The sequence below is a fragment of the Carassius carassius genome, chromosome 26 (genome assembly GCF_963082965.1).
Source record: "Carassius carassius chromosome 26, fCarCar2.1, whole genome shotgun sequence".
Classification (NCBI taxonomy): domain Eukaryota; kingdom Metazoa; phylum Chordata; class Actinopteri; order Cypriniformes; family Cyprinidae; genus Carassius; species Carassius carassius.
In genome coordinates this window covers 26,751,614-26,774,823 of record NC_081780.1, presented here as the reverse complement: position 1 = coordinate 26,774,823, position 23,210 = coordinate 26,751,614, and the positions used below count along the sequence as shown (strand labels likewise).

Sequence of the window (23,210 nt, the reverse complement as noted above, 5' to 3'; positions counted from 1 at the left end):
GAGGGATACCTCGTTGACTCATCCAGATGTAGAGCTTGCTTTGTCAGACCTTGAGAAGAAACTTTGTAAGCACTTCCAAAGAATTGAGATAAGAGGCAAACGAGGACGAAAGGTCCCCATTCTTCTCACACCGGATATGCTGACATCGATGGAGCAACTTGTCAAGACTCGCCATAACTGTGAAGTGCCCGATGAGAATGTATTCATGTTTGGAAGACCACAAGCACTCAGTCACTTCAGAGGATCAGATGTTATTCGTAAGATTGCTCAAAGCTGTGGAGCAAAACACCCAGAGGCATTATCCTCCACGAAACTGAGAAAGCACATGGCCACCATGTCCAAGGTGCTCAACTTAAAGGACAATGAAATGGATGACCTCGCTGACTTCCTCGGACATGACATCCGAGTCCATCGGCAGTATTATAGGTTACCCGAAGGCACATTACAGCTTGCCAAAATAAGTAAGTAAGTAAGTAAGGTTCTTATGGCCATGGAACGAGGACCGATAGAGTTCAAAGGAAGGAATCTTGATGAGATCCAGATTGATCCACAAGGTAAAACAGGCCTGAGTTAATAACTAAGTAAATTCATTTACACATATTCTTCCATATATTTTTTATTTTGTCAAATGCCAATTACATTTTCAATTGATTGATTTAAATAAACTAGCAGATTGAAAATGATCAAATGCCATGTTATGATCAGCTGGAACTCCATTGTTGGTTATAGACATTGGTTGAATGTAGCTGTTTAAAAACTATTTTGTTCGTTACTTATTAATTTTACTTGTGTGTTTACTGTGTTTTATAGAGAAAGTACTGATGGACAGTGATGGTTCAGACTCTGAAAATGAGACCAGAAATGGTGCTTCACCTTCAGATTCAGCAGGTATGTAGTCAGCTACTGAAAGGGAATGATGGGAAAGCTAGAAAAGGCTTGAATATTACTGGAAGAAAAATGTGAGTTTTTACTGATATTTAGGAGTGCTTGTTGAATATTCTTTTAATAAAAGAGAGCTATTATGTGTCCAGACAAATCAATGGAGTCCACTAATGAAGTTGAACAACACAATCAACTACCATCCAAAAGGTAATACGATTTAAATTTAACAGGAGGATTATGAATACTTCTGATATTGTTTTACTTTTAAAGAACCAGTACTTTATGATTTGCATGTTTTCACTTGCTTTTATTTTTTTATATCCTAGATAATATATATTCTTAAGATAATTTTATATAATTTTCTCTTATACATTTTTCTGAAAATAGTATACTTTATTCGGTAGCACTTTATTTTACAGTCCTGTTCCTCATGTACATACTATGTACTTATTATAGTAATTACAATAACTATGTAATAACTAGGTACTAACCCTGAACCTACCCCTAAACCTAACCCTACCCCATGTAGTTACCTTGTATTACTAGAACTTTCTTAGATTGTTAGTACACGTACTGTAAAATAAAGTGCAACCCTTTATTCTGTGTGTACCAACAAAAAAAAAAAAGAGTACTTAATTGTTGGTTAATATGAGAAGAGAAAGTGAAAAGACATTTTTGTTGTTTCACTTTTTGATCTTTTGTTCAAAAGTATAAAAACAATCCCCTGTTCAAACAGTTACAACAAAACACAGTTCCATAAAAACAAAACAAAATAAACCCCAATATATTTGGTAAATTAGATGTGTGGCACAATTACTGGTACCCATTTAGTCAGCATTCTGTGCCATTACTGTATATTATCTATATTTAAATCTCCTCAGTTGTGCTCATATGTTTTATAACAGGCAAGGATAAAGAACCGCAGCCAATTGGCAAGGACTTGGACAAACCACACACAACAAAGGGTAAGCTGTTTTTCAAATGTCTTATGAAATGTGTCACACTTTCCATTTTTTTCGAAAGTTCAGTCAGAATTAAGTCATTTCAATTGGAATCTACACAGAGACCCATTTATATTGACAACAGAGTTCCCTTAAAGGGTTAGTTCACCCAAAAATGAGAATTCTGTCATTAATTACTAGCTCTAATGTCGTTCCAAACCCGTAAGACATTTGTTCATCTTCGAAACACAAATGACGAAATGACGTTATTTTTGACGAAATCTACGAGGATTCTGATCCATCCATATGCATCAACGTCATTGCAACTTTCAAGGCCCAGAAAGTTAGTAAAGACATCATTAAAATAGTCCATGTGACTACAGTTGTTCAACCTTAATGTTATTAAGCGAATACTTTTTGTGCGCACAAACCAAACAAAAATAACGACTTAATTCAACGATTTTTTCTCTTCCACGTCATTCTCCTACTCTGTTGACATAGTGTAAACAGTGCAGTGCCTCCGGGTTCTACGTCAGAACACCGGCTCACCATTGGCCTGACGCTGGTCATACGAGCACTACGACACATGCGTGTGATGCTGACACAGGAGCGTTCTGATGTAGGATCAGGAAGCGCTGTACTGTTTACACTACGTGAATAGCGTAGGAAAAGGATGTGGAAGAGAAGAAGGTTGTGCACAAAAGGTTTTCTCATCGCTTCATAACTTTAAGGTTGAACCACTGTATTCACATGGACTATTTAACTATGTCTTTACTTCCTTTTTGGGCCTTGAAAGTTGCAATGATGTTGCTGCCTATGGAAGGACAGAATCCTCTCGTATTTCGTCAAATATATCTTCATTTGTGTTTCGCAGATAAACTAAGGTCTAACAGGTTTGGAACAACATTAGGGAGAGTAATTAATGACAGAAGTTTCATTTTTGGGTGAACTAACCCCTTAAATTTCATGTGGAGGTCAAATTTGGTGAAAAGTGGAAAGTCTGTGCTGGAGTTTTGTAACAGCAGCATGGCAGATCCAAAGTGGAGGAAGTGCTTATTTTACTAGCTACTTCTCTCCATACAGCGTCTTTTTACGGACCATTTCTTAATCTGCAAGTGTTGTATTGGACAGAACTGTCTGAGAATTCAGGCTCGAGAGTAGACGGAATGAAAATACATTTCCAATATTTTTTAAAATATATTATGATCAGTATATGGTGTAAATATACTTAAAAAAATGTATTCACCAAACATTTACACTGTAAAATTGAGTGTACTTCGAAAACGTGGAAAACATTTATGAATTTCCTTAAATTTCAAGGGCGTTTTAATCAAATTTGAAAGTTTCTAATAGAAAAATATACAAAAGAGTGTCGGGACAATGACTGTGCATTTATTTGTATTTATTTCACTGAAACTTTACTGAATAAATACAAAAAACATCAACTTAACATAGAAGTTAATAGAAATCACTTCAATAGATTTCTGCATATTGAAAGCAACATGCAGCATATTCTCAATGTTTCTTGTTATTCTGCTGATGTTATAATGTTATAAAGTAGAGAGCCCAACTAAAGCAAACACTGATCACAATCTGGTGACTAATATTATATTATTTTCAATGAATCATCAACATCTAAATCTAAATCTATATGTTAATTTCTCAATAAGAACTTGTGTAGACGTCTGACAGAAATCAAGTCAGTCTGGTTAGTAATAAGTGAAGCTGGTAATGCTGTTTGTGGAGCCGTTTAACACTCCTCTGCTGAGATCTTCAGAGAACTGTTAGGCCCCATTTACACTGCATGGTTCAAGTGACCCGCTTTTCTCAGATCGGATTCAGGCCTCATTCATATGTGGTAATAAATCGGATATGAATCGGATACGTGCATTTGCGTCTGCCATGTAAGCAGACAAATCGGACATTCCCCAGTAAATGCGAGTCATACGCCATTAAAAAAGGGACGTCAACTCAGGTGGAGACCAACTGCGATCACATGACTTATTAATGGTGCGATGGAGGACGAAGGCTCAACACAGTGGAGTATTTTTTTCTCCGCCTTACGAGAGCAATGTTTTGCTGATTTTTGAAAATAGTGCGGAAAGCAAAAATTCACCCGAAAAACAAATCATCCACCCGCCACTCACCTGCACCAATATTTTTGTCTGATTTAAGTATCCGTACCCGATGGTCAAATTATGTATTCGTATGTGTTGTTACGCGTGGTTATAAATGGATGATCATCATCTTCAACAGCGGACTCGAGGCGACGGTTGATGCACGCATCTTTAATGGTAACATAATACACTGATGAATGAGCGCTGTTTTTAAATGAACATTTCTTTAAAACAAAATTTATTTGACAATTTTATTTTCTTAATGGCATAAACAGGCTTTACTCCCTTGAAACTTAAACTGGAATGGAACATAGGCTACTCATATTTTAGAGAATGTAGGCTAGTTAATATTTTAGTTAATAATGATTTATCATATCCTCCCGCTACCCCCCCGAATTTAATCAGAATGTTATTTTTATCAGCCTACTTGACCCGCCCGATCCGCGGATTATCCACAGAGCCCCCACGGATATGACCGCGATCGGCGCATCACTATAATAATTTTGTCTGCTTCTGCATCCATTGCATATTGAACTATTTTACTTCATTTTCTGGGTCAGAACGTCTACGTTTGGTTGTTTTGGTAGTGTATAGTGTAAACGCAAATATCGGATACGGGTCAATTTTAAAAGATGATGTAAGCGGGTCGTCAAAAAAATCGGATATAGTCAGCAAATTGGAATTGGGCATCAAGACCTGCAGTGTAAATGCGGCCTTAGTGTTTAATGTTCTGTTGGGGTTTAAAGGGTTTGTTCTGTCTGAGTTTCGTGGGTCATCATTGTGCTGAAGAACAGAGCTTGTGCTTCAGTCCAGCAGAAGAACAAGAAACATTGAGAATATGCTGCATGTTGCTTTATCTAAAAACTATGTAACTCTATTGGAGTTATTCTTTTTTAAATGCATTTATTCAGTGAAGTTTCAGACATGCACAAATTATTTACAGTTTAATAAATAGAAATAAATACGAAGTCTATCATTGTCCCAACACTCTTAAGTCTTTGTACTAGCAACTTACATTTCTTAAGGGTGTTTTAATCAAAGTTGTAAGGAAATCGTGTTCCTCATGCTTTTGAAGTACACTCAATTAAACATTTTACAGTGTAAATGTATTATTATATATAAAATATATTATTATTATTAATATATTCTTTTATAAATGAAAAGTGGCAATTCTTTGTGTATTATTCAATATATTGTAAAATATAACAAATATTTTCAGTATATTTACACCATATAATATATTGATCATAAATATATGAAACTATATTTTCATTTCCAAGCAAAATCCTTATAACTGTGTTTTTTAAGATCTGTTGCCGTTGGTCACCGTGGGCCAATATAATTTAAGCATGGGTAAACCCCTCCCATTATGTGCAGCTTTAATTAGGTCCTATATCGTAAATGTTGCGTTTCTAAAGGCTTAAACATGTAAAGAAAAGAAAAGAAAAGGAAAAGGTCATCCTGTACAAATGCACTTCAATTTCCCAAGCAGTATTTATGGTTATGACCAATAAAACCTAAATATTTTGTCATGTTTGGCTTGGTCCATTTTCGGCCCAGGTCCATTACACATTTTAGATAGTGACCAAATTACCAGCAATATTTTTGTCAAAATATTCCTTTTTAATATAGTATCACTGTTTATATTGTTGCTAGGTATCATGCTTGCAAACATGTGCCATAATTTACAGATTTTCAACCATGCTAACTAGATTTTAGCAAAAACGTATGTATAAAACTGTAAAACAATAAGAGAAAAACTGAAGATCATGAATTTATTTGATATGTTATTCACGTTCATGTCATGTGGGATAACAATTACTTTTATCCCAATCACAATTACCAATATTTATTTTTATTTTATTCAGTATCTTCACAAAACCCACGGAGAAAGTGGTCTAAAGAAGAGATCCAGGCTGTGGAAAAAACTCTGATGGACTGCATCCACTCTGGAAAGGTTCCTGGTAAAGCCCAGTGCATGGAGTGCATTGAAAGGTCACCAGCAGCACTTTGGGGGAGAAGTTGGGAGGGGGTGAAATTTTATGTTAAGAATCGTATTGATGCCTTAAAGCGAAAAATGTAAAAGAAAAGGTCGTTTAGCTAGATGTTTCTCTTCTTCCTGTTTGTTGAAGGCAACAAGATGTTCAAAATGTGTTTCAAAACACAAGTTAAATAAATGTTCAAGAGCATTAAGAAATCGTAGATTCTTGTTGTTGTTGTAATTACCCAAATTTTCAAACTTTTCTTGGAGAAATGTTGTCCAAAACTGTGGCACATTTGCATAAAACAAAAAAAAAACTTGGATAGATAGATGGATAGACAGACAGATATAAAGACATACAGATGACAGATTGATAGATAATACAGACAGATAGTTTTGTGTTGAGTTTAAGGATTTAAAAAAAAGACAGCTTAAAGTCCTTACACACGGAGTCCAAAATTCTCGCTCATTAAAAAATATATGACCTCACTTTGTGTCAGGTTTCGTACAAACGAAGCAGGCAAGATGGTAAGTTTGATATTTTAATTGCAGAATGGATCGGACACAGCGTGAAGGGTGAGTAAATCAGGAAGTAGAGAATCAGATGAAGCTTAACTGAATGGTAACCAAGTCTCTCTCTCTTTCTTATCCAGATGAAGATGATGAAATTTCTGATGACGGAATGAAGACTGGCTGAAGAGGATCGGATCAACGGTGAGTATGCAGGTAGGTAAAGTCTTGTAGGAAGGGCGTTTTTGTGTCTTGCATTAACATGTATAGACGAGACCAGACAAGGAGTGAAGGGAGAGTGCTGAATATATGGATCTGGATCTCCTGGATCTGTCTGCTGCCTTCAACACTGTGAATCATCAGATCCTTAAGTCCAGCCTCTCATCACTGGGCATCACAGGAACTTCCCTCCACTGGTTTGAGTCCTATCTCACAGGTTGGTCTTTCAGGGTCGCATGGAGAGGCGAGGTATCCAGAGCACATCAGCTGACCACAGGGGTTCCTCAAGGTTTCAGTTCTTGGTCCCCTCCTCTTCTCCATCTACACCACATCACTGGGACACATCATACAGGCACTCGGTTTCTCCTACCACTGCTATGCTGATGACACACAGGTCTTCCTCTCATTTCAACCAGATGATCCCACAGTAGCTGCACGGGTCTCAAGCTGTCTGGCGGATATCTCGACATGGATGAAGGAACATCACCTGCAGCTCAACCTGGCAAAGACTGAGCTTCTCGTCCTCCCTGCCAATCAGTCTCTACAGCACGACTTCACCATCCAGCTAGATTCATCATCAATCACCCCATCAAGGTCGGTCAGAAATCTTGGAGTAACGTTTGATGACCAGCTGACCTTCACAGATCACATCTCAAAGACAGCTAGATCATGCAGGTTTGCACTGCACAACATCAGGAAGATCAGGCCTTTCCTAACTGAGCATGCAACACAACTTATCGTCCAGGCCCTGGTCATATCTAGGCTTGATTATTGCAATGCTCTTCTGGCTGGACTTCCATCATGTGCAACCAAACCTCTACAGATGATCCAGAACGCTGCAGCTCGTCTTGTCTTCAACGAGCCCAAGAGGGCCCACGTCACTCCTCTGTTCATCTCACTTCACTGGCTACCACTCGCCACTTGCATCAAATTCAAGGCATTGATGCTTGCTTACAGATCTATCACAGACTCAGCTCCCTCCTACTTTCACTCACTCCTACGAGTCTACATCCCTAACCTTCCCTTTCCCTTTAAAACCTCACTTATCGGGCTTATGCTACTCTGAAGAGGGCTCTGCGCTGGACTGGACCAGCGGTGAAGGCTCTGTGCTGGACGGGACCAGCGATGAAGAGGGCTCTGTGCTGGACGGGACCAGCAGTGAAGAGGGCTCTGTGCTGGACGGGACCAGCGGTGAAAAAAGTTTTGTGCTGGACAGGACCAGCGGTGAAGGCTCTGGACATGACCAGCGGTGAAGAGGGCTCTACGCTGGATGGGACCAGCGGTGAAGAGGGCTCTATGCTGGACGGGACCAGCGGTGAAGAGGGCTCTATGCTGGACGGGACCAGCGGTGAAGAGGGCTCTATGCTGGACGGGACCAGCGGTGAAGAGGGCTCTATGCTGGACGGGACCAGCGGTGAAGAAAGCTTTGTGCTGGACGGGACCAGCGGTGAAGAAAGCTTTGTGCTGGACAGGACCAGCGGTGAAGGCTCTGTGCTGGACGGGACCAGCGGTGAAGGCTCTGTGCTGGACGGGACCAGCGGTGAAGGCTCTGTGCTGGACGGGACCAGCGGTGAAGAGGGCTCTATGCTGGACGGGACCAGCGGTGAAGAAAGTTTTGTGCTGTACAGGACCAGCGGTGAAGGCTCTGGACGTGACCAGCAGTGAAGAGGGCTCTATGCTGGATGGGACCAGCGGTGAAGAGGGCTCTATGCTGGACGGGACCAGCGGTGACGAGGGCTCTATGCTGGATGGGACCAGCGGTGAAGAGGGCTCTATGCTGGACGGGACCAGCGGTGAAGAAAGCTTTGTGCTGGACGGGACCAGCGGTGAAGAAAGCTTTGTGCTGGACAGGACCAGCGGTGAAGGCTCTGTGCTGGACGGGACCAGCGGTGAAGGCTTTGTGCTGGACGGGACCAGCGGTGAAGGCTCTGTGCTGGACGGGACCAGCGGTGAAGGCTCTGTGCTGGACGGGACCAGCGGTGAAGAGGGCTCTATGCTGGATGGGACCAGCGGTGAAGAAAGTTTTGTGCTGGACAGGACCAGCGGTGAAGGCTCTGGACGTGACCAGCGGTGAAGGCTCTGGACGTGACCAGCGGTGAAGAGGGCTCTATGCTGGACGGGACCAGCGGTGAAGAAAGCTTTGTGCTGGACAGGACCAGCGGTGAAAGCTCTGTGCTGGACGGGACCAGCGGTGAAGAAAGCTTTATGCTGGACCGGACCAGCGGTGAAGAAAGCTTTGTGCTGGACAGGACCAGCGGTGAAGGCTCTGTGCTGGACGGAACCAGCGGTGAAGGCTCTGTGCTGGACGGAACCAGCGGTGAAGGCTCTGTGCTGGACGGAACCAGCGGTGAAGGCTCTGTGCTGGACGGGACCAGCGGTGAAGAGGGCTCTATGCTGGACGGGACCAGCGGTGAAGAAAGTTTTGTGCTGGACAGGACCAGCGGTGAAGGCTCTGGACGTGACCAGCGGTGAAGAGGGCTTTACGCTGGACGGGACCAGTGGTGAAGAGGGCTCTATGCTGGACGGGACCAGCGGTGAAGAGGGCTCTTTGCTGGACGGGACCAGCGGTGAAGAGGGCTCTATGCTGGACGGGACCAGCGGTGAAGAAAGCTTTGTGCTGGACGGGACCAGCGGTGAAGAGGGCTCTATGCTGGACAGGACCAGCGGTGAAGAGGGCTCTATGCTGGACGGGACCAGCGGTGAAGAGGGCTCTATGCTGGACGGGACCAGCGGTGAAGAAAGTTTTGTGCTGGACAGGACCAGCGGTGAAGGCTCTGGACGTGACCAGCGGTGAAGAGGGCTCTACGCTGGACGTGACCAGCGGTGAAGAGGGCTCTACGCTGGACGGGACCAGCGGTGAAGAGGGCTCTATGCTGGACGGGACCAGCTGTGAAGAAAGCTTTGTGCTGGACAGGACCAGCGGTGAAGAAAGCTTTGTGCTGGACGGGACCAGCGGTGAAGAGGGCTCTATGCTGGACGGGACCAGCGGTGAAGAGGGCTCTATGCTGGACGGGACCAGCGGTGAAGAAAGTTTTGTGCTGGACAGGACCAGCGGTGAAGGCTCTGGACATGACCAGCGGTGAAGAGGGCTCTACGCTGGACGGGACCAGCGGTGAAGAGGGCTCTATGCTGGACGGGACCAGCGGTGAAGAAAGCTTTGCGCTGGACGGGACCAGCGGTGAAGAAAGCTTTGTGCTGGACAGGACCAGCGGTGAAGAAAGCTTTGTGCTGGACAGGACCAGCGGTGAAGGCTCTGTGCTGGACGGGACCAGCGGTGAAGAGGGCTCTATGCTGGACGGGACCAGCGGTGAAGAAAGCTTTGTGCTGGACAGGACCAGCGGTGAAGAAAGCTTTGTGCTGGACAGGACCAGCGGTGAAGGCTCTGTGCTGGACGGGACCAGCGATGAAGAAAGCTTTGTGCTGGACGGGACCTGCGATGAAGAAAGCTTTGTGCTGGACGGGACCAGCGGTGAAGAAAGCTTTGTGCTGGACAGGACCAGCGGTGAAGGCTCTGGACGGGACCAGCGGTGAAGAAAGCTTTGTGCTGGACGGGACCAGCGGTGAAGAAAGCTTTGTGCTGGACAGGACCAGCGGTGAAGGCTCTGTGCTGGACGGGACCAGCGGTGAAGAAAGCTTTGTGCTGGACAGGACCAGCGGTGAAGAAAGCTTTGTGCTGGACGGGACCAGCGGTGAAGAAAGCTTTGTGCTGGACGGGACCAGCGGTGAAGAGGGCTTTGCGCTGGACAGGACCAGCGGTGAAGGTGCTGGACGGGACCAGCGGTGAAGAAAGCTTTGTGCTGGACGGGACCAGCGGTGAAGGCTCTGTGCTGGACGGGACCAGCGGTGAAGGCTCTGTAATGGACGGGACCAGCGGTGAAGAAAGCTTTGTGCTGGACAGGACCAGCGGTGAAGGCTCTGTGCTGGACGGGACCAGCGGTGAAGAAAGCTTTGTGCTGGACAGGACCAGCTGTGAAGAAAGCTTTGTGCTGGACAGGACCAGCGGTGAAGAAAGCTTTGTGCTGGACGGGACCAGCGGTGAAGAAAGCTTTGTGCTGGACGGGACCAGCGGTAAAGAGGGCTTTGCGCTGGACAGGACCAGCGGTGAAGGTGCTGGACGGGACCAGCGGTAAAGAAAGCTTTTTGCTGGACGGGACCAGCGGTGAAGGCTCTGTGCTGGACGGGACCAGCGGTGAAGGCTCTGTAATGGACGGGACCAGCGGTGAAGAAAGCTTTGTGCTGGACGGGACCAGCGGTGAAGAAAGCTTTGTGCTGGACGGGACCAGCGGTGAAGAGGGCTTTGCGCTGGACAGGACCAGCGGTGAAGGTGCTGGACGGGACCAGGTGGCTGTAGAGCAGGAATTCCTTCATGTATGCTTCTATAGACCTGCCATCTTGAAAAACTAGGGCTGTAGCTATCGATTATTTTAGTAATTGAGTATTCTACTGATTTTTCCATTGATTAATCGAGTAATCGGATAAAAAAATTGTGGTAATAAAAATAGATCCAAGTGAACAGCAGCCTTTAAAATTACTTAAATACAAATAAGTAACACTTTATATTATGGTTCATTAGTTAACTACCTTAACATAAGAACGAACAATACTTCCACAGCATTTATTAATCTTAGTTCATGTTAATTTCAACATTTACTAATACATTATTAAAATTAAAGGTTGTATTTGTTAACATTAATGTAAGTGAACAAACAATGAACAGCTGTATTTGTATGAACAAATGTTAGTTGCAAATGTAGCTATTGTTCATTGTTAGTTCATGTTGGTTAATACATAATGTTAACTAATGAACCTCATTGTAAAGTGTTACCCAAATATATAATAATTTAATAATTTAATTTAATATACAAAAATACACCAGGTAAAATATATAACTAACAACATTTAGTTCAAATGTCACCTTAATCTTTCATATTTGTTCACTTCTGTACGATAGAAATGCAACAGCTGCTGTAATTTCTTTACAGGTGCAGGTGCTCGCCAAAACATGCAAGCTCAGTGCAAGGGTTAAACTTTTATTTTGAAATTGCGATGAACAACAATATTTCTGAATATATTCAGAAACATACTTATGTATTCTCCAGTGTTGGCGTAGATTTATAAATGAGCTGCGTTACGAATCTTGTGAAACAGTGCACACTGCGTGCAGATAACGTTATAAGCTACACAAACTCACAGCCCGGAGAGATGGAGTTTGAGAAACCCGAGACGCTCCATGCAAATGATGACAGTGCAACTATGAAACACGCGTTTTGCGTTCCCAAATGCACATTATTGGAAACCTAAACAAACAGCACATGCAGAGACTGATATGTGTGGAGCAGTGTTAACTGTGAATGGAGCTGAGGTACTTTTAACACAATCTGCACGCATGTCAATAATTAAAGCGTCGTGCTTCTCTGTAGGAAAAAAAAAAACAGCTCATATATTTATTTAACTGAATCACAGCCTTTTTGATTTCACGATATTATGATTGTAAAACAGTTAAATATATCACGTAGACTTAGAAAACGGTGTATTAATGCGGTTCATGGATTCTCGCCTGTGGAATTCGCCACTTCCGGTATTTTGCAATCGAAGATTTTTTTTAAATCGAGTGCTCGACTTTAATCGAGGAATCGTTACAGCCCTAAATGGAACACAGGGTTTCCGTCGAGCTCTGCATTTTGGGTCTGGCCTTCTGTCAGGTTTCGTACAAACGAAGCAGGCAAGATGGTAAGTTTGATATTTTAATAGCAGAATGGATCGGACACAGCGTGAATGGTGAGTAAAACAGGAAGTAGAGAATCAGATGAAGCTTAACTGAATGGTAACCAAGTCTCTCTCTCTTTCTTATCCAGATGAAGATGATGAAATTTCTGATGACGGAATGAAGACTGGCTGAAGAGGATTGGATCAACGGTGAGTATGCAGGTAGGTAAAGTCTTGTAGGAAAGGAGTCTTTGTGTCTTGCATTAACATGTATAGACGAGACCAGTCAAGGAGTGAAGGGAGAGTGCTGAATATATAGGGCTTGTTAACGAGGGAGTGCAGGTGATGATGATTATGGCTGATAGAGTGCAGGTGTGCCAAGGAGGATGATGGGAAGTGTAGTGCACACACAGATGAGGAAGACAGACGGTGGATGTGACACTTTGTGTCCATCACATTTACACACTGCCTGCGAAACTTTTGTCCGTCTCAATTTTTCTGCTTTTTCACATCAGTATTTTAGAAGTGTTTTGACAATTCACAGCCACCGTACAATCGAAGGCCAAAATCTAGACCTATTCAGGATCAAACAACTTGGTGGTCTTGTTTTTAATACGTGTCTCCAGTCTCGCTAGCAAAGCTTTAAACTGAGCCGCTGACATCCTGAAGTAAATCTCGAATCGTTCGTGATAATCCCGCAGTAAACTCTCCTTCCTCTCTACGATCTCAGGATTGTTGGATGGACCCTATATTTCCTCTTTCTTTTTCTCTTTTTAAGAAGAGAGAGGACAACAAAATCATCCTCCTTAAAGATTCCATTTTGTATTGTTTTGTGAATTATCCCGCAACGCATTAATACACATCGCACTCATTGGATTTCATAGGTTTCTGTGCGTGACAAATTTAGGATGACGAATAAGAAAAAACACAAATAGCAATATATTTTGCAACCATGTTGAATGCCAGCATGTGCTCGTGTTTTAATTCAGAGTTGATTCCAGTATGCACAAATAATTATTCAGCAAACAATGATACCCATGAACATTTCCTGCTTGTCATACAACATGACTGTCTTATTTATAACAATGTGAACCTTTTCAGATTCTCAGTTGAAGAAAAATAGATTCCTGTTAAACAGGAAGTGAGGTGAGGCTGTTGTCACTGTTTACATCCATACAAATGGTCTATTCAAATACAAGAGTTTATGGGAATTAGTAAATTGTAAAATAAAGTAAAAATCCATAAAAATATAAAATATAGACAATTTTAAACAACTCTTTAATTATGATCTAAACTTAATATTTATTGTTAATCTGGTACAGGTTTAAATTTGTACTAAAACTAGATAACCTACAGATAACTCATAATAGCGCCCCTCGGTGGTGATTTGGGGTAAGACACAATAGGCAGGTCCCCACCGGAATAGAAAAACCTGACAAATATTCATCTTTCTAAAATGAATAATTTCTGATAAAAAAAGTAGATTTTTAGGATTAAAAAATTCCCCCAGACACCTCTGATTAAAAATTATGGCTTTATTGTATTTAGAAATTGGTGTCCCCACGTGTACCCTTCTAGTCAGGAGTCCCCACGACGTAGCAAAAACAAGTATGTGTGTGTTTTTACAGTAGGCTACAAAATTACCACAAAATGTATAAAGACAGCGGTTGGCATTACTGTGGTCTTACGGCATCTCCTTGCTAACTCTGAGCAGAATAAATCAATACATTTGAAATTAAATAAATGTGGAATAAATAAATAAGACAAATATAAATATTCACTTGTTTTATTTACTTTTGTATACTTGGTGGTTATTTCAGCACACAGTTAGACGTAATGTATTTCACTCTTAATATGTCTGACATGTTTTATGGTTCGTAGGTTATGTGTTTTCTTTATGTAAATGCAATTTTTGGGGGAATTGAATAACTTTGCGGAGCTTTTATTTTGATCTGCTGGTGTGACGTCACAGAGCGGCGCCCGCTCCCGCATCTGGTAACTCCCATTACTTTCCTGTAGTGGCGGAAATTATGATTCTTTCAAGAGATTCGTTCATTTTCAGTTCGTTCACCAAAATGATTTGTTCAGAATCGTTCACTGATTCGTTCAGTGACCATTTCTTCGTATTACACAAAATATGCCATCAGGTGGCAAAAAAGAGTCTATTATGTGTTGTCTTAAGTCAACAAACGTATTCACTTGTTACAAAAACTGATCTGGCTTTATAAAAATGTGTGCATAATCGCATTCATTATATAAAGTCTAATTAAGTTGTTCAGATGAACAAAGCACGAGGTTTTCTTACCTAATTAGCATTTTAATTGTTTGGTCAGACAGTTTGTATATTATATATTCACATTCATAAATCGGGGATTAAACGTGGAGTTCTGTATGCTAAATATCAAAACAAGCGTATGTGCACAGTACCTGTAACTGCGCTTTGTATTTTGCGAGATTGACATGATAAATGGCAGACTGACCCGGTTTACTCTCATTCATTTCGTTCACGAACGAGATAAGCTATGTACCAGTTCATTTCATTCACGAACGATAAGATCTCTAGATCTCGTTCAGACTCATATGAAACTAGTTAATTGAAGGGCGTATTTGTTCACTTCATTCAACAAATCACATGCTCTAGCTGTGTCCCAAAGTTTAGTGTACGCACTTCGAAGGCCACGGACTTCGAAGACCAGGTCTCCGAAGTGCACGAAGGGCCCTCCGAAGTGCGTGAGATACTCCGCCTTCGCAGGATTTCCTAATTCCACCACCAACTTTAAATGCATGTGTTGCGTTTGAACTTGACTTGACTTGAATAATGTAATGATACATATGAAAACACCCCCCCACACACACAAACATAATAGCGGCTCAAATGCTGATATCTTACTAAGGTGCGCTTTTAAAATAGTTTATCGTCTTGACCATGGTGAACTTATTTAGAAAGGTTTGCAACCCTGATTTTAGGCAGTTACGTAACCATAAAGATAAAACTGAGTAAATGAAAACAAATGGAGCACTTTTGTTCAGCTCAATGTTCAGTGCTCTGTATGACCGGTCTGAGTCCTTCAGATGTAGCCTCTGATATGGTTTGCAGCTGTTAGCAACAATTTGTTAATATTTCTGACAATAAATATTAGTTTCATTGTTAAAGTCCACCACTGGTCATTTTGAAAAAGCACATTCGTTAAGTACATTACATTAAACTACCCAGCAGTATACTAAGTAGGCAATTTTAAATGTAATAAACTTGAACATATTCAGAAGTAAAATGCAACATACATGGTAATGCAGCAGTAACATTAATACAAAACCATTCTGATAAGCTATTTTTTTCAGAACAATACATACTTTCGCTTTTACTCTCCATGCTTTAAGTATATTACAGTATGCAAGATAATACTTTTACTTAAAGGGACTGTTCATCCAGAAATTAAAATTCAATAATTTACTCACTCTCAAGTTCCTTTATACAAACCTTTATACATTTCTTTGTTCTGCTGTGCACAAAGATATTTGGAACGGTGTTTGTAACTAAGCAGATCTTGCCCCCATTGACTACCATACGAAAAAAAAAATTCTATGGTTGTCAATGGGGGTTAAAATGATGACTGAATTAAAATTTTTGAGTGAACTATCCCTTAACTAAGGTTTTAAATATGACTAGTACATTTCCTCAATGTGTTATTAGTAGTTACTAAAAGTAGTATCCTAAAGTATCTCAATATTTCTTCAACTATTTACTTTCTCACAACTCTATTTATTTTTTCTTTCTGCCCCTAAATCAGACCAGACCCCTGTACTGCAGGATAAACCTTAATGTCCCAGTGCTGGAAAGGTTTTTCAATGATGGTGACACACGGGCTAATTTTCGGCTGAGCAGGGAGGCCCTGACAGTGCTGCTAGATCTTCTGAGAAGAGAACGGCAACATGGATGGGGTGTTACAATTGAGACCCTGGTGTTTCTATTCTGGCTGGCGTGTGGTACATCATACAGAGTGGTCTCCAGAGTGTTTGCCTCGTTCCACTGTCCACAGCATAGTCACTGAGTCACTGAGGAGGAAGTAATTCACCTCCCGAAGACCTGTAGGCAGTTGGTCATGGGTTTGCAGGGCTGGCAAGACACAGAGCTTTCTTGAAAGCTGCAGGAGCAATCGATGGCTGTCATGTCCGCACCACTGACACCTACGTGGGCTGGCCCGGGTCAGTGCATGAGGCACGAGTGCTCTGCCACAGGCCACTGTACAGGAGGTCAGTGAACCCTCCTCCAGGGCACTTTATCCTGGCCTCCGACAGCCACTCCCCCTCATCACTCCCTATAAGAGACCAGTACAAGGTGTGGGAGCCCAGCGCTTTAATGTCCATCAGATAAGATGGTTGTAGAGTGTCCTCAGGCGACCGTTAATTTTACATCAGAATACACTACCTGTTATTAATGAAAAAATGTAAATTATCCACCAAATTATCATAATTTTTGTAAGTTAACAATGATGCCACCTCAGTAAATTAGTCAAATATTAAACTGAGTTATTGCCTACATAACATAACATATCAATATAAATAATGTAGGAAAAACGTTAAAACAGAAATAATAAAGATGTAAACGTCATGTCTCATTCAAACACGCTCGCTCCCGCTCTCGCTTCCAGCTCGACGCCACTCCGCATTGGATTGTGGGAAATAATACTCAGCGAGTGTACATCGGTTGCACACTCAAAATCGGAATGAATTGTGGGTAAGAAGTAGTGGACAAATGTAGGGAATGAAGTAGTTCACTCAGAATTCGGACAGCACTACAAAATGGCTGACACCCCATATAGTGCACTATATAGTGGATAGGGAGCGGTTTCGAACACAGCACAGATGTACACTTCATTTTCATGGGAAATGAATGGCGCATTTGAAGTCGCTTTCGAAATTCATCAGCCTCAGTCGCGCCACAATGACGCATTCGCACTTCAAATGCGCACTTCGAAGTGCGCATTCTGACTTTGGGACAGCTTACGTCGTGATGCTGTAACGCAATCACACTCCACATCCGCACTTCGGAGTCCACGCTCTTCACTTTGGGACACCCTTCGTCGCGCTGCTGTGACGCATTCGCACTTCAAATGCGCACTTCGGAGTCCACGCACTTAGGTTTGGGACACAGCTTCAGTCTCATAATCGAAGGCTATTGGCTAGAGGTTGTGTAATTCGTTCACAGAGCTACCCGGTTCACCGAGTTGTACATGCGCTGCTTATAGCGCCGCGCTGTTGTGGAGGGAGGAACTTCAGTGAACGAGAAATATGAGTCAGTGGGTTACGTGAACGAGAACGATTCGTTCACCTAAAAGATTCGTTCAAAAAGAACGATTCGTTCACAAACGACACATCACTACTTTCCTGCAGAGATCTATACTTGGGGCGTCTGTTCATCGGATGAAGAAAGGTTTTCAGCTATACAACGCGGTCGGTCTACTTTAAAGTTTATACACGCGTTTGTTGGAGTCGAACGACATGGCCGTGTGGGACGAGGCCGCTGAAGATAGACTGATCAGCTTGGTTCAGGAGAGGCCAGCTCTGTACATCACCGGCAAGTATCGCTATGATAACCGAGGGGCGAAAGAGAAGTTTTGGCGCGAGCTCGAAGCCAAGCTTGTTGTATCAGGTAAGGACTCTTTTGAGCTATTATGTCTTTAGCAGAAATTTATTAAATTTGCTTTGATCGCTTGTGCATAATACATAGCATTTTGTGTATGTGTGTGCTTGTCAAAAATCACGAAAGGCTCCACCTAGCTGCTAGTTTAGTAACTGTTAGTGCTAACAACCACTCACAAATGTACTTTTAACTGTGTGTTTCAAAAGTATAGTTAGTAACTGTTAACACTCCCGTTTTTTTCCGGGGGTTCTCACGTATTTGAGCTCTTTTCCCGCTGTCTTCCCGTTTTAGCGTTTCCTGTAAAATATCCCGTTAGCCCTTCCACCGGATCTGTAAGTCTCTGTTGTTCCTGTATCTACCCCCTTGCCCTTCCAGCGAAACTTTCGAAACTTGTTTTCAAAGCATCGTTTTGCTTACTTGAAACGTCACGACACCCAAGCCCTAGGCAGTTGTTTGATATAAGAGCTACAATAACTGTTGTTGGTACAGGAAATGTGAAATAATCATAGTAAAATTACACTTCATATTTCAGAGAAAGATCTCAGGAAGAGGTGGGTTTGTCTTCGACACCAGTATTTGCGATACAGAAGAAGACTTCAAACTTCAGAAATCAGTGGAGCTCAGATGACTTACAGACAGCGGTGGATCAGGGACTGGCTGCAGTTCTTGGAGCCACACATACTAAAAAATAAGAGCACATCCGATCTAAATATCAGTGTAAGTTTAAAGAATAATTCATTTATTTTTGAGTAGTGCTGCATGATTTATTCGCATGCGATTATTATTATTATTTTTTCCCTCAAAAATTCTGTTGTGTATTTAAATTTTTTCTGGTTCTCAAATGAAGACATGAAATATTCATTAAATTTTTCTTTTAAAAATAATGTTTGGCTAATTTTAGTAGTAGTAGTAGGCTATGTACATTCTGCTGAACAATAGTAATACACATCTGGCAAATACTTGTCTTTAAACCGGACTTTTATTTTGACGGGTTGACGTACCTTTACAGTTCTGTGTATGTGATGCTAGTTTTACTCAAATCAAACGGTCAAATGCTCATGAAGTGACTGTCAGTGCAGTTCTGGAGATGTTGTACATGTGTTTTCATCCTCATTTAGTGAGACAGAGCTTCAGTGAGTGTGATAAAGGAAGACGTGCTTCTGCTCCATTCATTAACAGAGACACGCAGAAAATGCAGGATTCATGTTTAAATAGACTGTTCCGGCTTAATATTTACAGATATTAGTCCATATCGTGATTTGATGTAAGTGCAATGACCAACTTTTGACTAATTCAATCAAAATTGGACAAATTCCGTGACATTCCGTGTTAAACTGTAAATTCTGTTTTACAGTTCTCACATCTAAGTTCTCATCATATCAGTTCTCACAAACTCACATCTAATGAGTTTCCATTTAAAATTTGAAGATGATGCCATGAAAAATGAGATTCCTGCAACCATTTTTCTGAGACTATGTCTTGTCCCCCCTCCTCCCCGTTTGAGGAAAAATAACCAACAAATGTATTGAAGGGTTCTATAAAAAAAATAGTCTTTAAACATACCACTGCATAGTTTTTCAATTATAAAATAATAGACAGAATCTTCAGCATCGTGATTTACTTGAGCACTAGAAAGATACAATAAGAATAATTTAGTAATAACATTTTTAAAATATATATATTTTTGATTTGTATGTCAAATATATACTTAGATTAGCAGACACAGCACTCACAGAGGAGCCTTTGCCAAGCACCTTCAGACAGTGAGACCAAAAGCAGGACGATACTGGAAGATCCCTCCAGTGAGGAGTCAACAAACTTGATGCGCATGATTGGAAAAATCCCTGGAGAATCTAGCTTCTCAGAAAAAAACAGAATAATGCCATCTCCGCATACTATAAAACCTTGAGCACAGAATGTGGAACTTGCCCCAAATGTACTGCTGCATTTCCAGCACTAGTAGTATTTGGTGGGCAGGAGCCAGACCCTATTTGAAAGTCAAATACTTTGGGTACAGGATACTTTGGTTTCTTTCTCTCTTTTTTTTTTTTTTTGGTCAAAAGAGAATATTAAAACAATTCAGACAATAGTCCTAAAGCTGAAACCAAGGGCACTCCCTTGTGATAAAGTTAGTTTGCAAGTGTATATTTTACCCTTTTACTAAACTTTGCATACATTTTGAACCCCACAAAGTATATTTGCACATCTGTAATATGTTGTGGCAACAAATAACTAATTGAAACTTATGTACGTTTTAAATTTCTGCACACTTTCAGGACCCACCTACACATACCATTTTATATAAATGAAGAGTTGATATGCAAAAGCCTTGAAGTGACATTTGAAATATCTGTGTATGTGAAAATTAACATTGGCTCCTATTTGTTGTTTCACTAATTTCACGTCAGTGGCAATGAACACGTTATTTTCATAGCCATTAAAATGAAATAACTGAACAAACATAGGAACCTGACAGAAATGCTCTTCCATCTTTATTTGACCCTCTCTATTCTAATTCTGTTATTTAAAAAATAAACTTGCCCCTGTTAAACTTTAATTTTTATTAATTCACTATCTGCTTGTTTTCTTACGTATAAATAACATTAGCGTCTCGGTCCGTGTACTTTAAAATTAAATATAAACGGTTGTTGTATTTTAAGCGAACATTCTACGAAAAAAATGAATATTGACTTATTTTCAGATTTTTGTTTATGACTTTTTGCACCTTTACTTTACGTTTATAAAATACACAAATTAATATCGAATAAAAGCGAATTGTACTAGTTTTCTGAGGCCAAATTAGTGACCCGGAAATATTTTTTCCCGCACCATTGAATGCGAAGCACCATGTCTCTGGAACAGTACAGAGAAGTGATTTTGGACATGATTTTAAAACACCACACACACAAGGACGTTGCTGAGCATCTGTCTCAAATTGGTGTTGGGCGAGGTTGTTCGGCGAGGACTGTTAGAAGATTTTGTGCCAGTCATGGTGTGAGACGGGAGGTTTCCGACACTCAGCTGGAGATAGCTGTATCGGCAGCAGTACAAGAAGTAAGTAATAAAATGCAATATCATTCATAAGATGGTAACCCTAACACACCTGCCGCAATAATTATTTTCACATTTCTTTCAGTAAGTCAACTTTGGCAAAAAGTGGTGGGGACATGGTGCACTTGCAAAGTATCTGTGTACGTGGGTATTATGCCATGATCCCGAGCTATCCGTACTGCAACTAACACAAATTGCATATAGATTATATTAAATAATTATCCAGAAGTTAGACAAGAATTATTTAAACTGTAGCAGTAAATGCTCTTATTATAGGCTTTAAATGGCATTTTAATGTTTGACAGCGATGATTTGGCTGCGATAACTCCACTTTGAATGTCATGAAATTCAATTCTTAAATAATAAAAAAGAAATTGCAAAAAAATTAATGTAATTTTATGTAAATAATAATCTGTTGATTTGACCCAGAAGATGGCTTAGCAACATATAATGTCGGACTTCGAACATGGGCACGGCCGGCCAGCTTAAATAGATCCGATCCGTAGCCTACGCGGGTGGCTGACTCTGAGAACCAGGACGAAACATGTAGGCCTATTTTTTTATCGCTTCTATTAGAAGCGCAACGTTTAAAATAAACCATTTCACGTTCAGCTCTGCGGTTTAGCCTATCTTGTGACGGGAGAGTTGAAATATGTGGGTAAAACTACCCAAAACTGTGGGTAAAGCGCTATGCTACATGGAGATATTTTCTGCATTTATGGTTTAAAAAAATACACAAAAAGTCCCCAACTAGAGTCCACTCTCTGTCCTTTCCACCCATGCATGCTAAGTACTGTAGGATACAGATCGTTTCAGCGGATATTCCACAAAGCATCTCGAAAAAAGAAACGATGTCAAGCGGCCAAGGTGTTTTCAGAAGAGCGCCTGTTTTAAGTCTCATTGAAATGTTTTGGCGAGCACACGGCCTGTTGTAAACAAAATTGATTTAAATTATTCTTTCCATCCCTCTAGACAGGACCAACCTACGGTCGTAAATTGATGACTGGTTATTTGACATCAAAGGGAATTCGAGCAGCAGAAAGTAGGGTTGGACGAGCCCTCCGGACAATAAATCGACCATATCATGAAATGCGATGCAGTGTAGTTTGTTATTATGACTATTATTAATAATACTTATATTGCCCCAGGCTATTAAAATAGCATTACGTACCACAAAATTACTGCTACAACAACATTTGCTTTATTATTATATTACATCATTTCTGCATTTTTTTAATTGAGATTATACTATACAAGTTGTCCAAATGATGTCATTAACTGCATCCACTCACAAATTTTTATATACATTTAGAGTAGGAAATTTACTAAATATCCTCACTGAAATTGATCTTTAAATAATATCCTAATGATTTTTGGCATAAAAGAAAAATAATAATTTTGACCCATACAATTCATTTTTAGATTTTACATATAGCCTATACCCATGCTTTGCTTCGAAGACGGGTTTTGTGGTCCAGGGTCACAAAAAATAAAAACAATGTAACTCATTAACAGTTTGTTTTTTTTACTCTTCTCAGGGTGTACGGAATCTTAATCCCATACCTTACTGTGCCACTTACACAGGCCACAAACTCCATTTAGATCAAAACGAAAAATTGGTCATGTTTGGAGCTACACAGCAATTGATGGCTATAGCAGCAAGATAATGGCATATTCCTGTATGCCAGTAAAGAATAACCTCATTATCTATGATGAAGTGTACAGGTTTGTATTCCAAAACACTGTTTGTTTGTTTGTGTGTGTGTGTGTGTGTGTGTGTGTGTGTGTGTGTGTGTGTGTGTGTGTGTGTGTGTGTGTGTGTGTGTGTGTGTGTGTGTGTGTGTGTGTGTGTGTGTGTGTGTGTGTGTGTGTGTGTGTGTGTGTGTGTGTGTGTGTGTGTGTGTGTGTGTGTGTGTGTGTGTATAAAGCAATTTCTATTTGGGAAGTCGTGGCCTGGTGGTTAGAGAATCGGACTCCCAATCGAAGGGTTGTGGGTTCGAGTCCCGGGCCGGCAGGAATTGTGGGTGGGGGGAGTGCATGTACAGTTCTCTCACCACCCTCAATACCACGACTGAGGTGTCCTTGAGCAAGGCACCGAACCCCCAACTGCTCCCCGGGCGCCGCAGCATAAAAAATGGCTGCCCACTGCTCCGGGTGTGTGT

At 41.1% G+C, this 23,210-nt stretch overlaps 1 protein-coding gene across 1 annotated transcript in view; it reads left to right on the top strand.

The window, feature by feature from the left end:
- LOC132106035 (gastrula zinc finger protein XlCGF57.1-like) overlaps nt 1-23,210 on the top strand; it is a 228,718-nt gene that overhangs the window by 95,701 nt on the left and 109,807 nt on the right. The gene's annotated exons all lie outside the window — the stretch shown is intronic.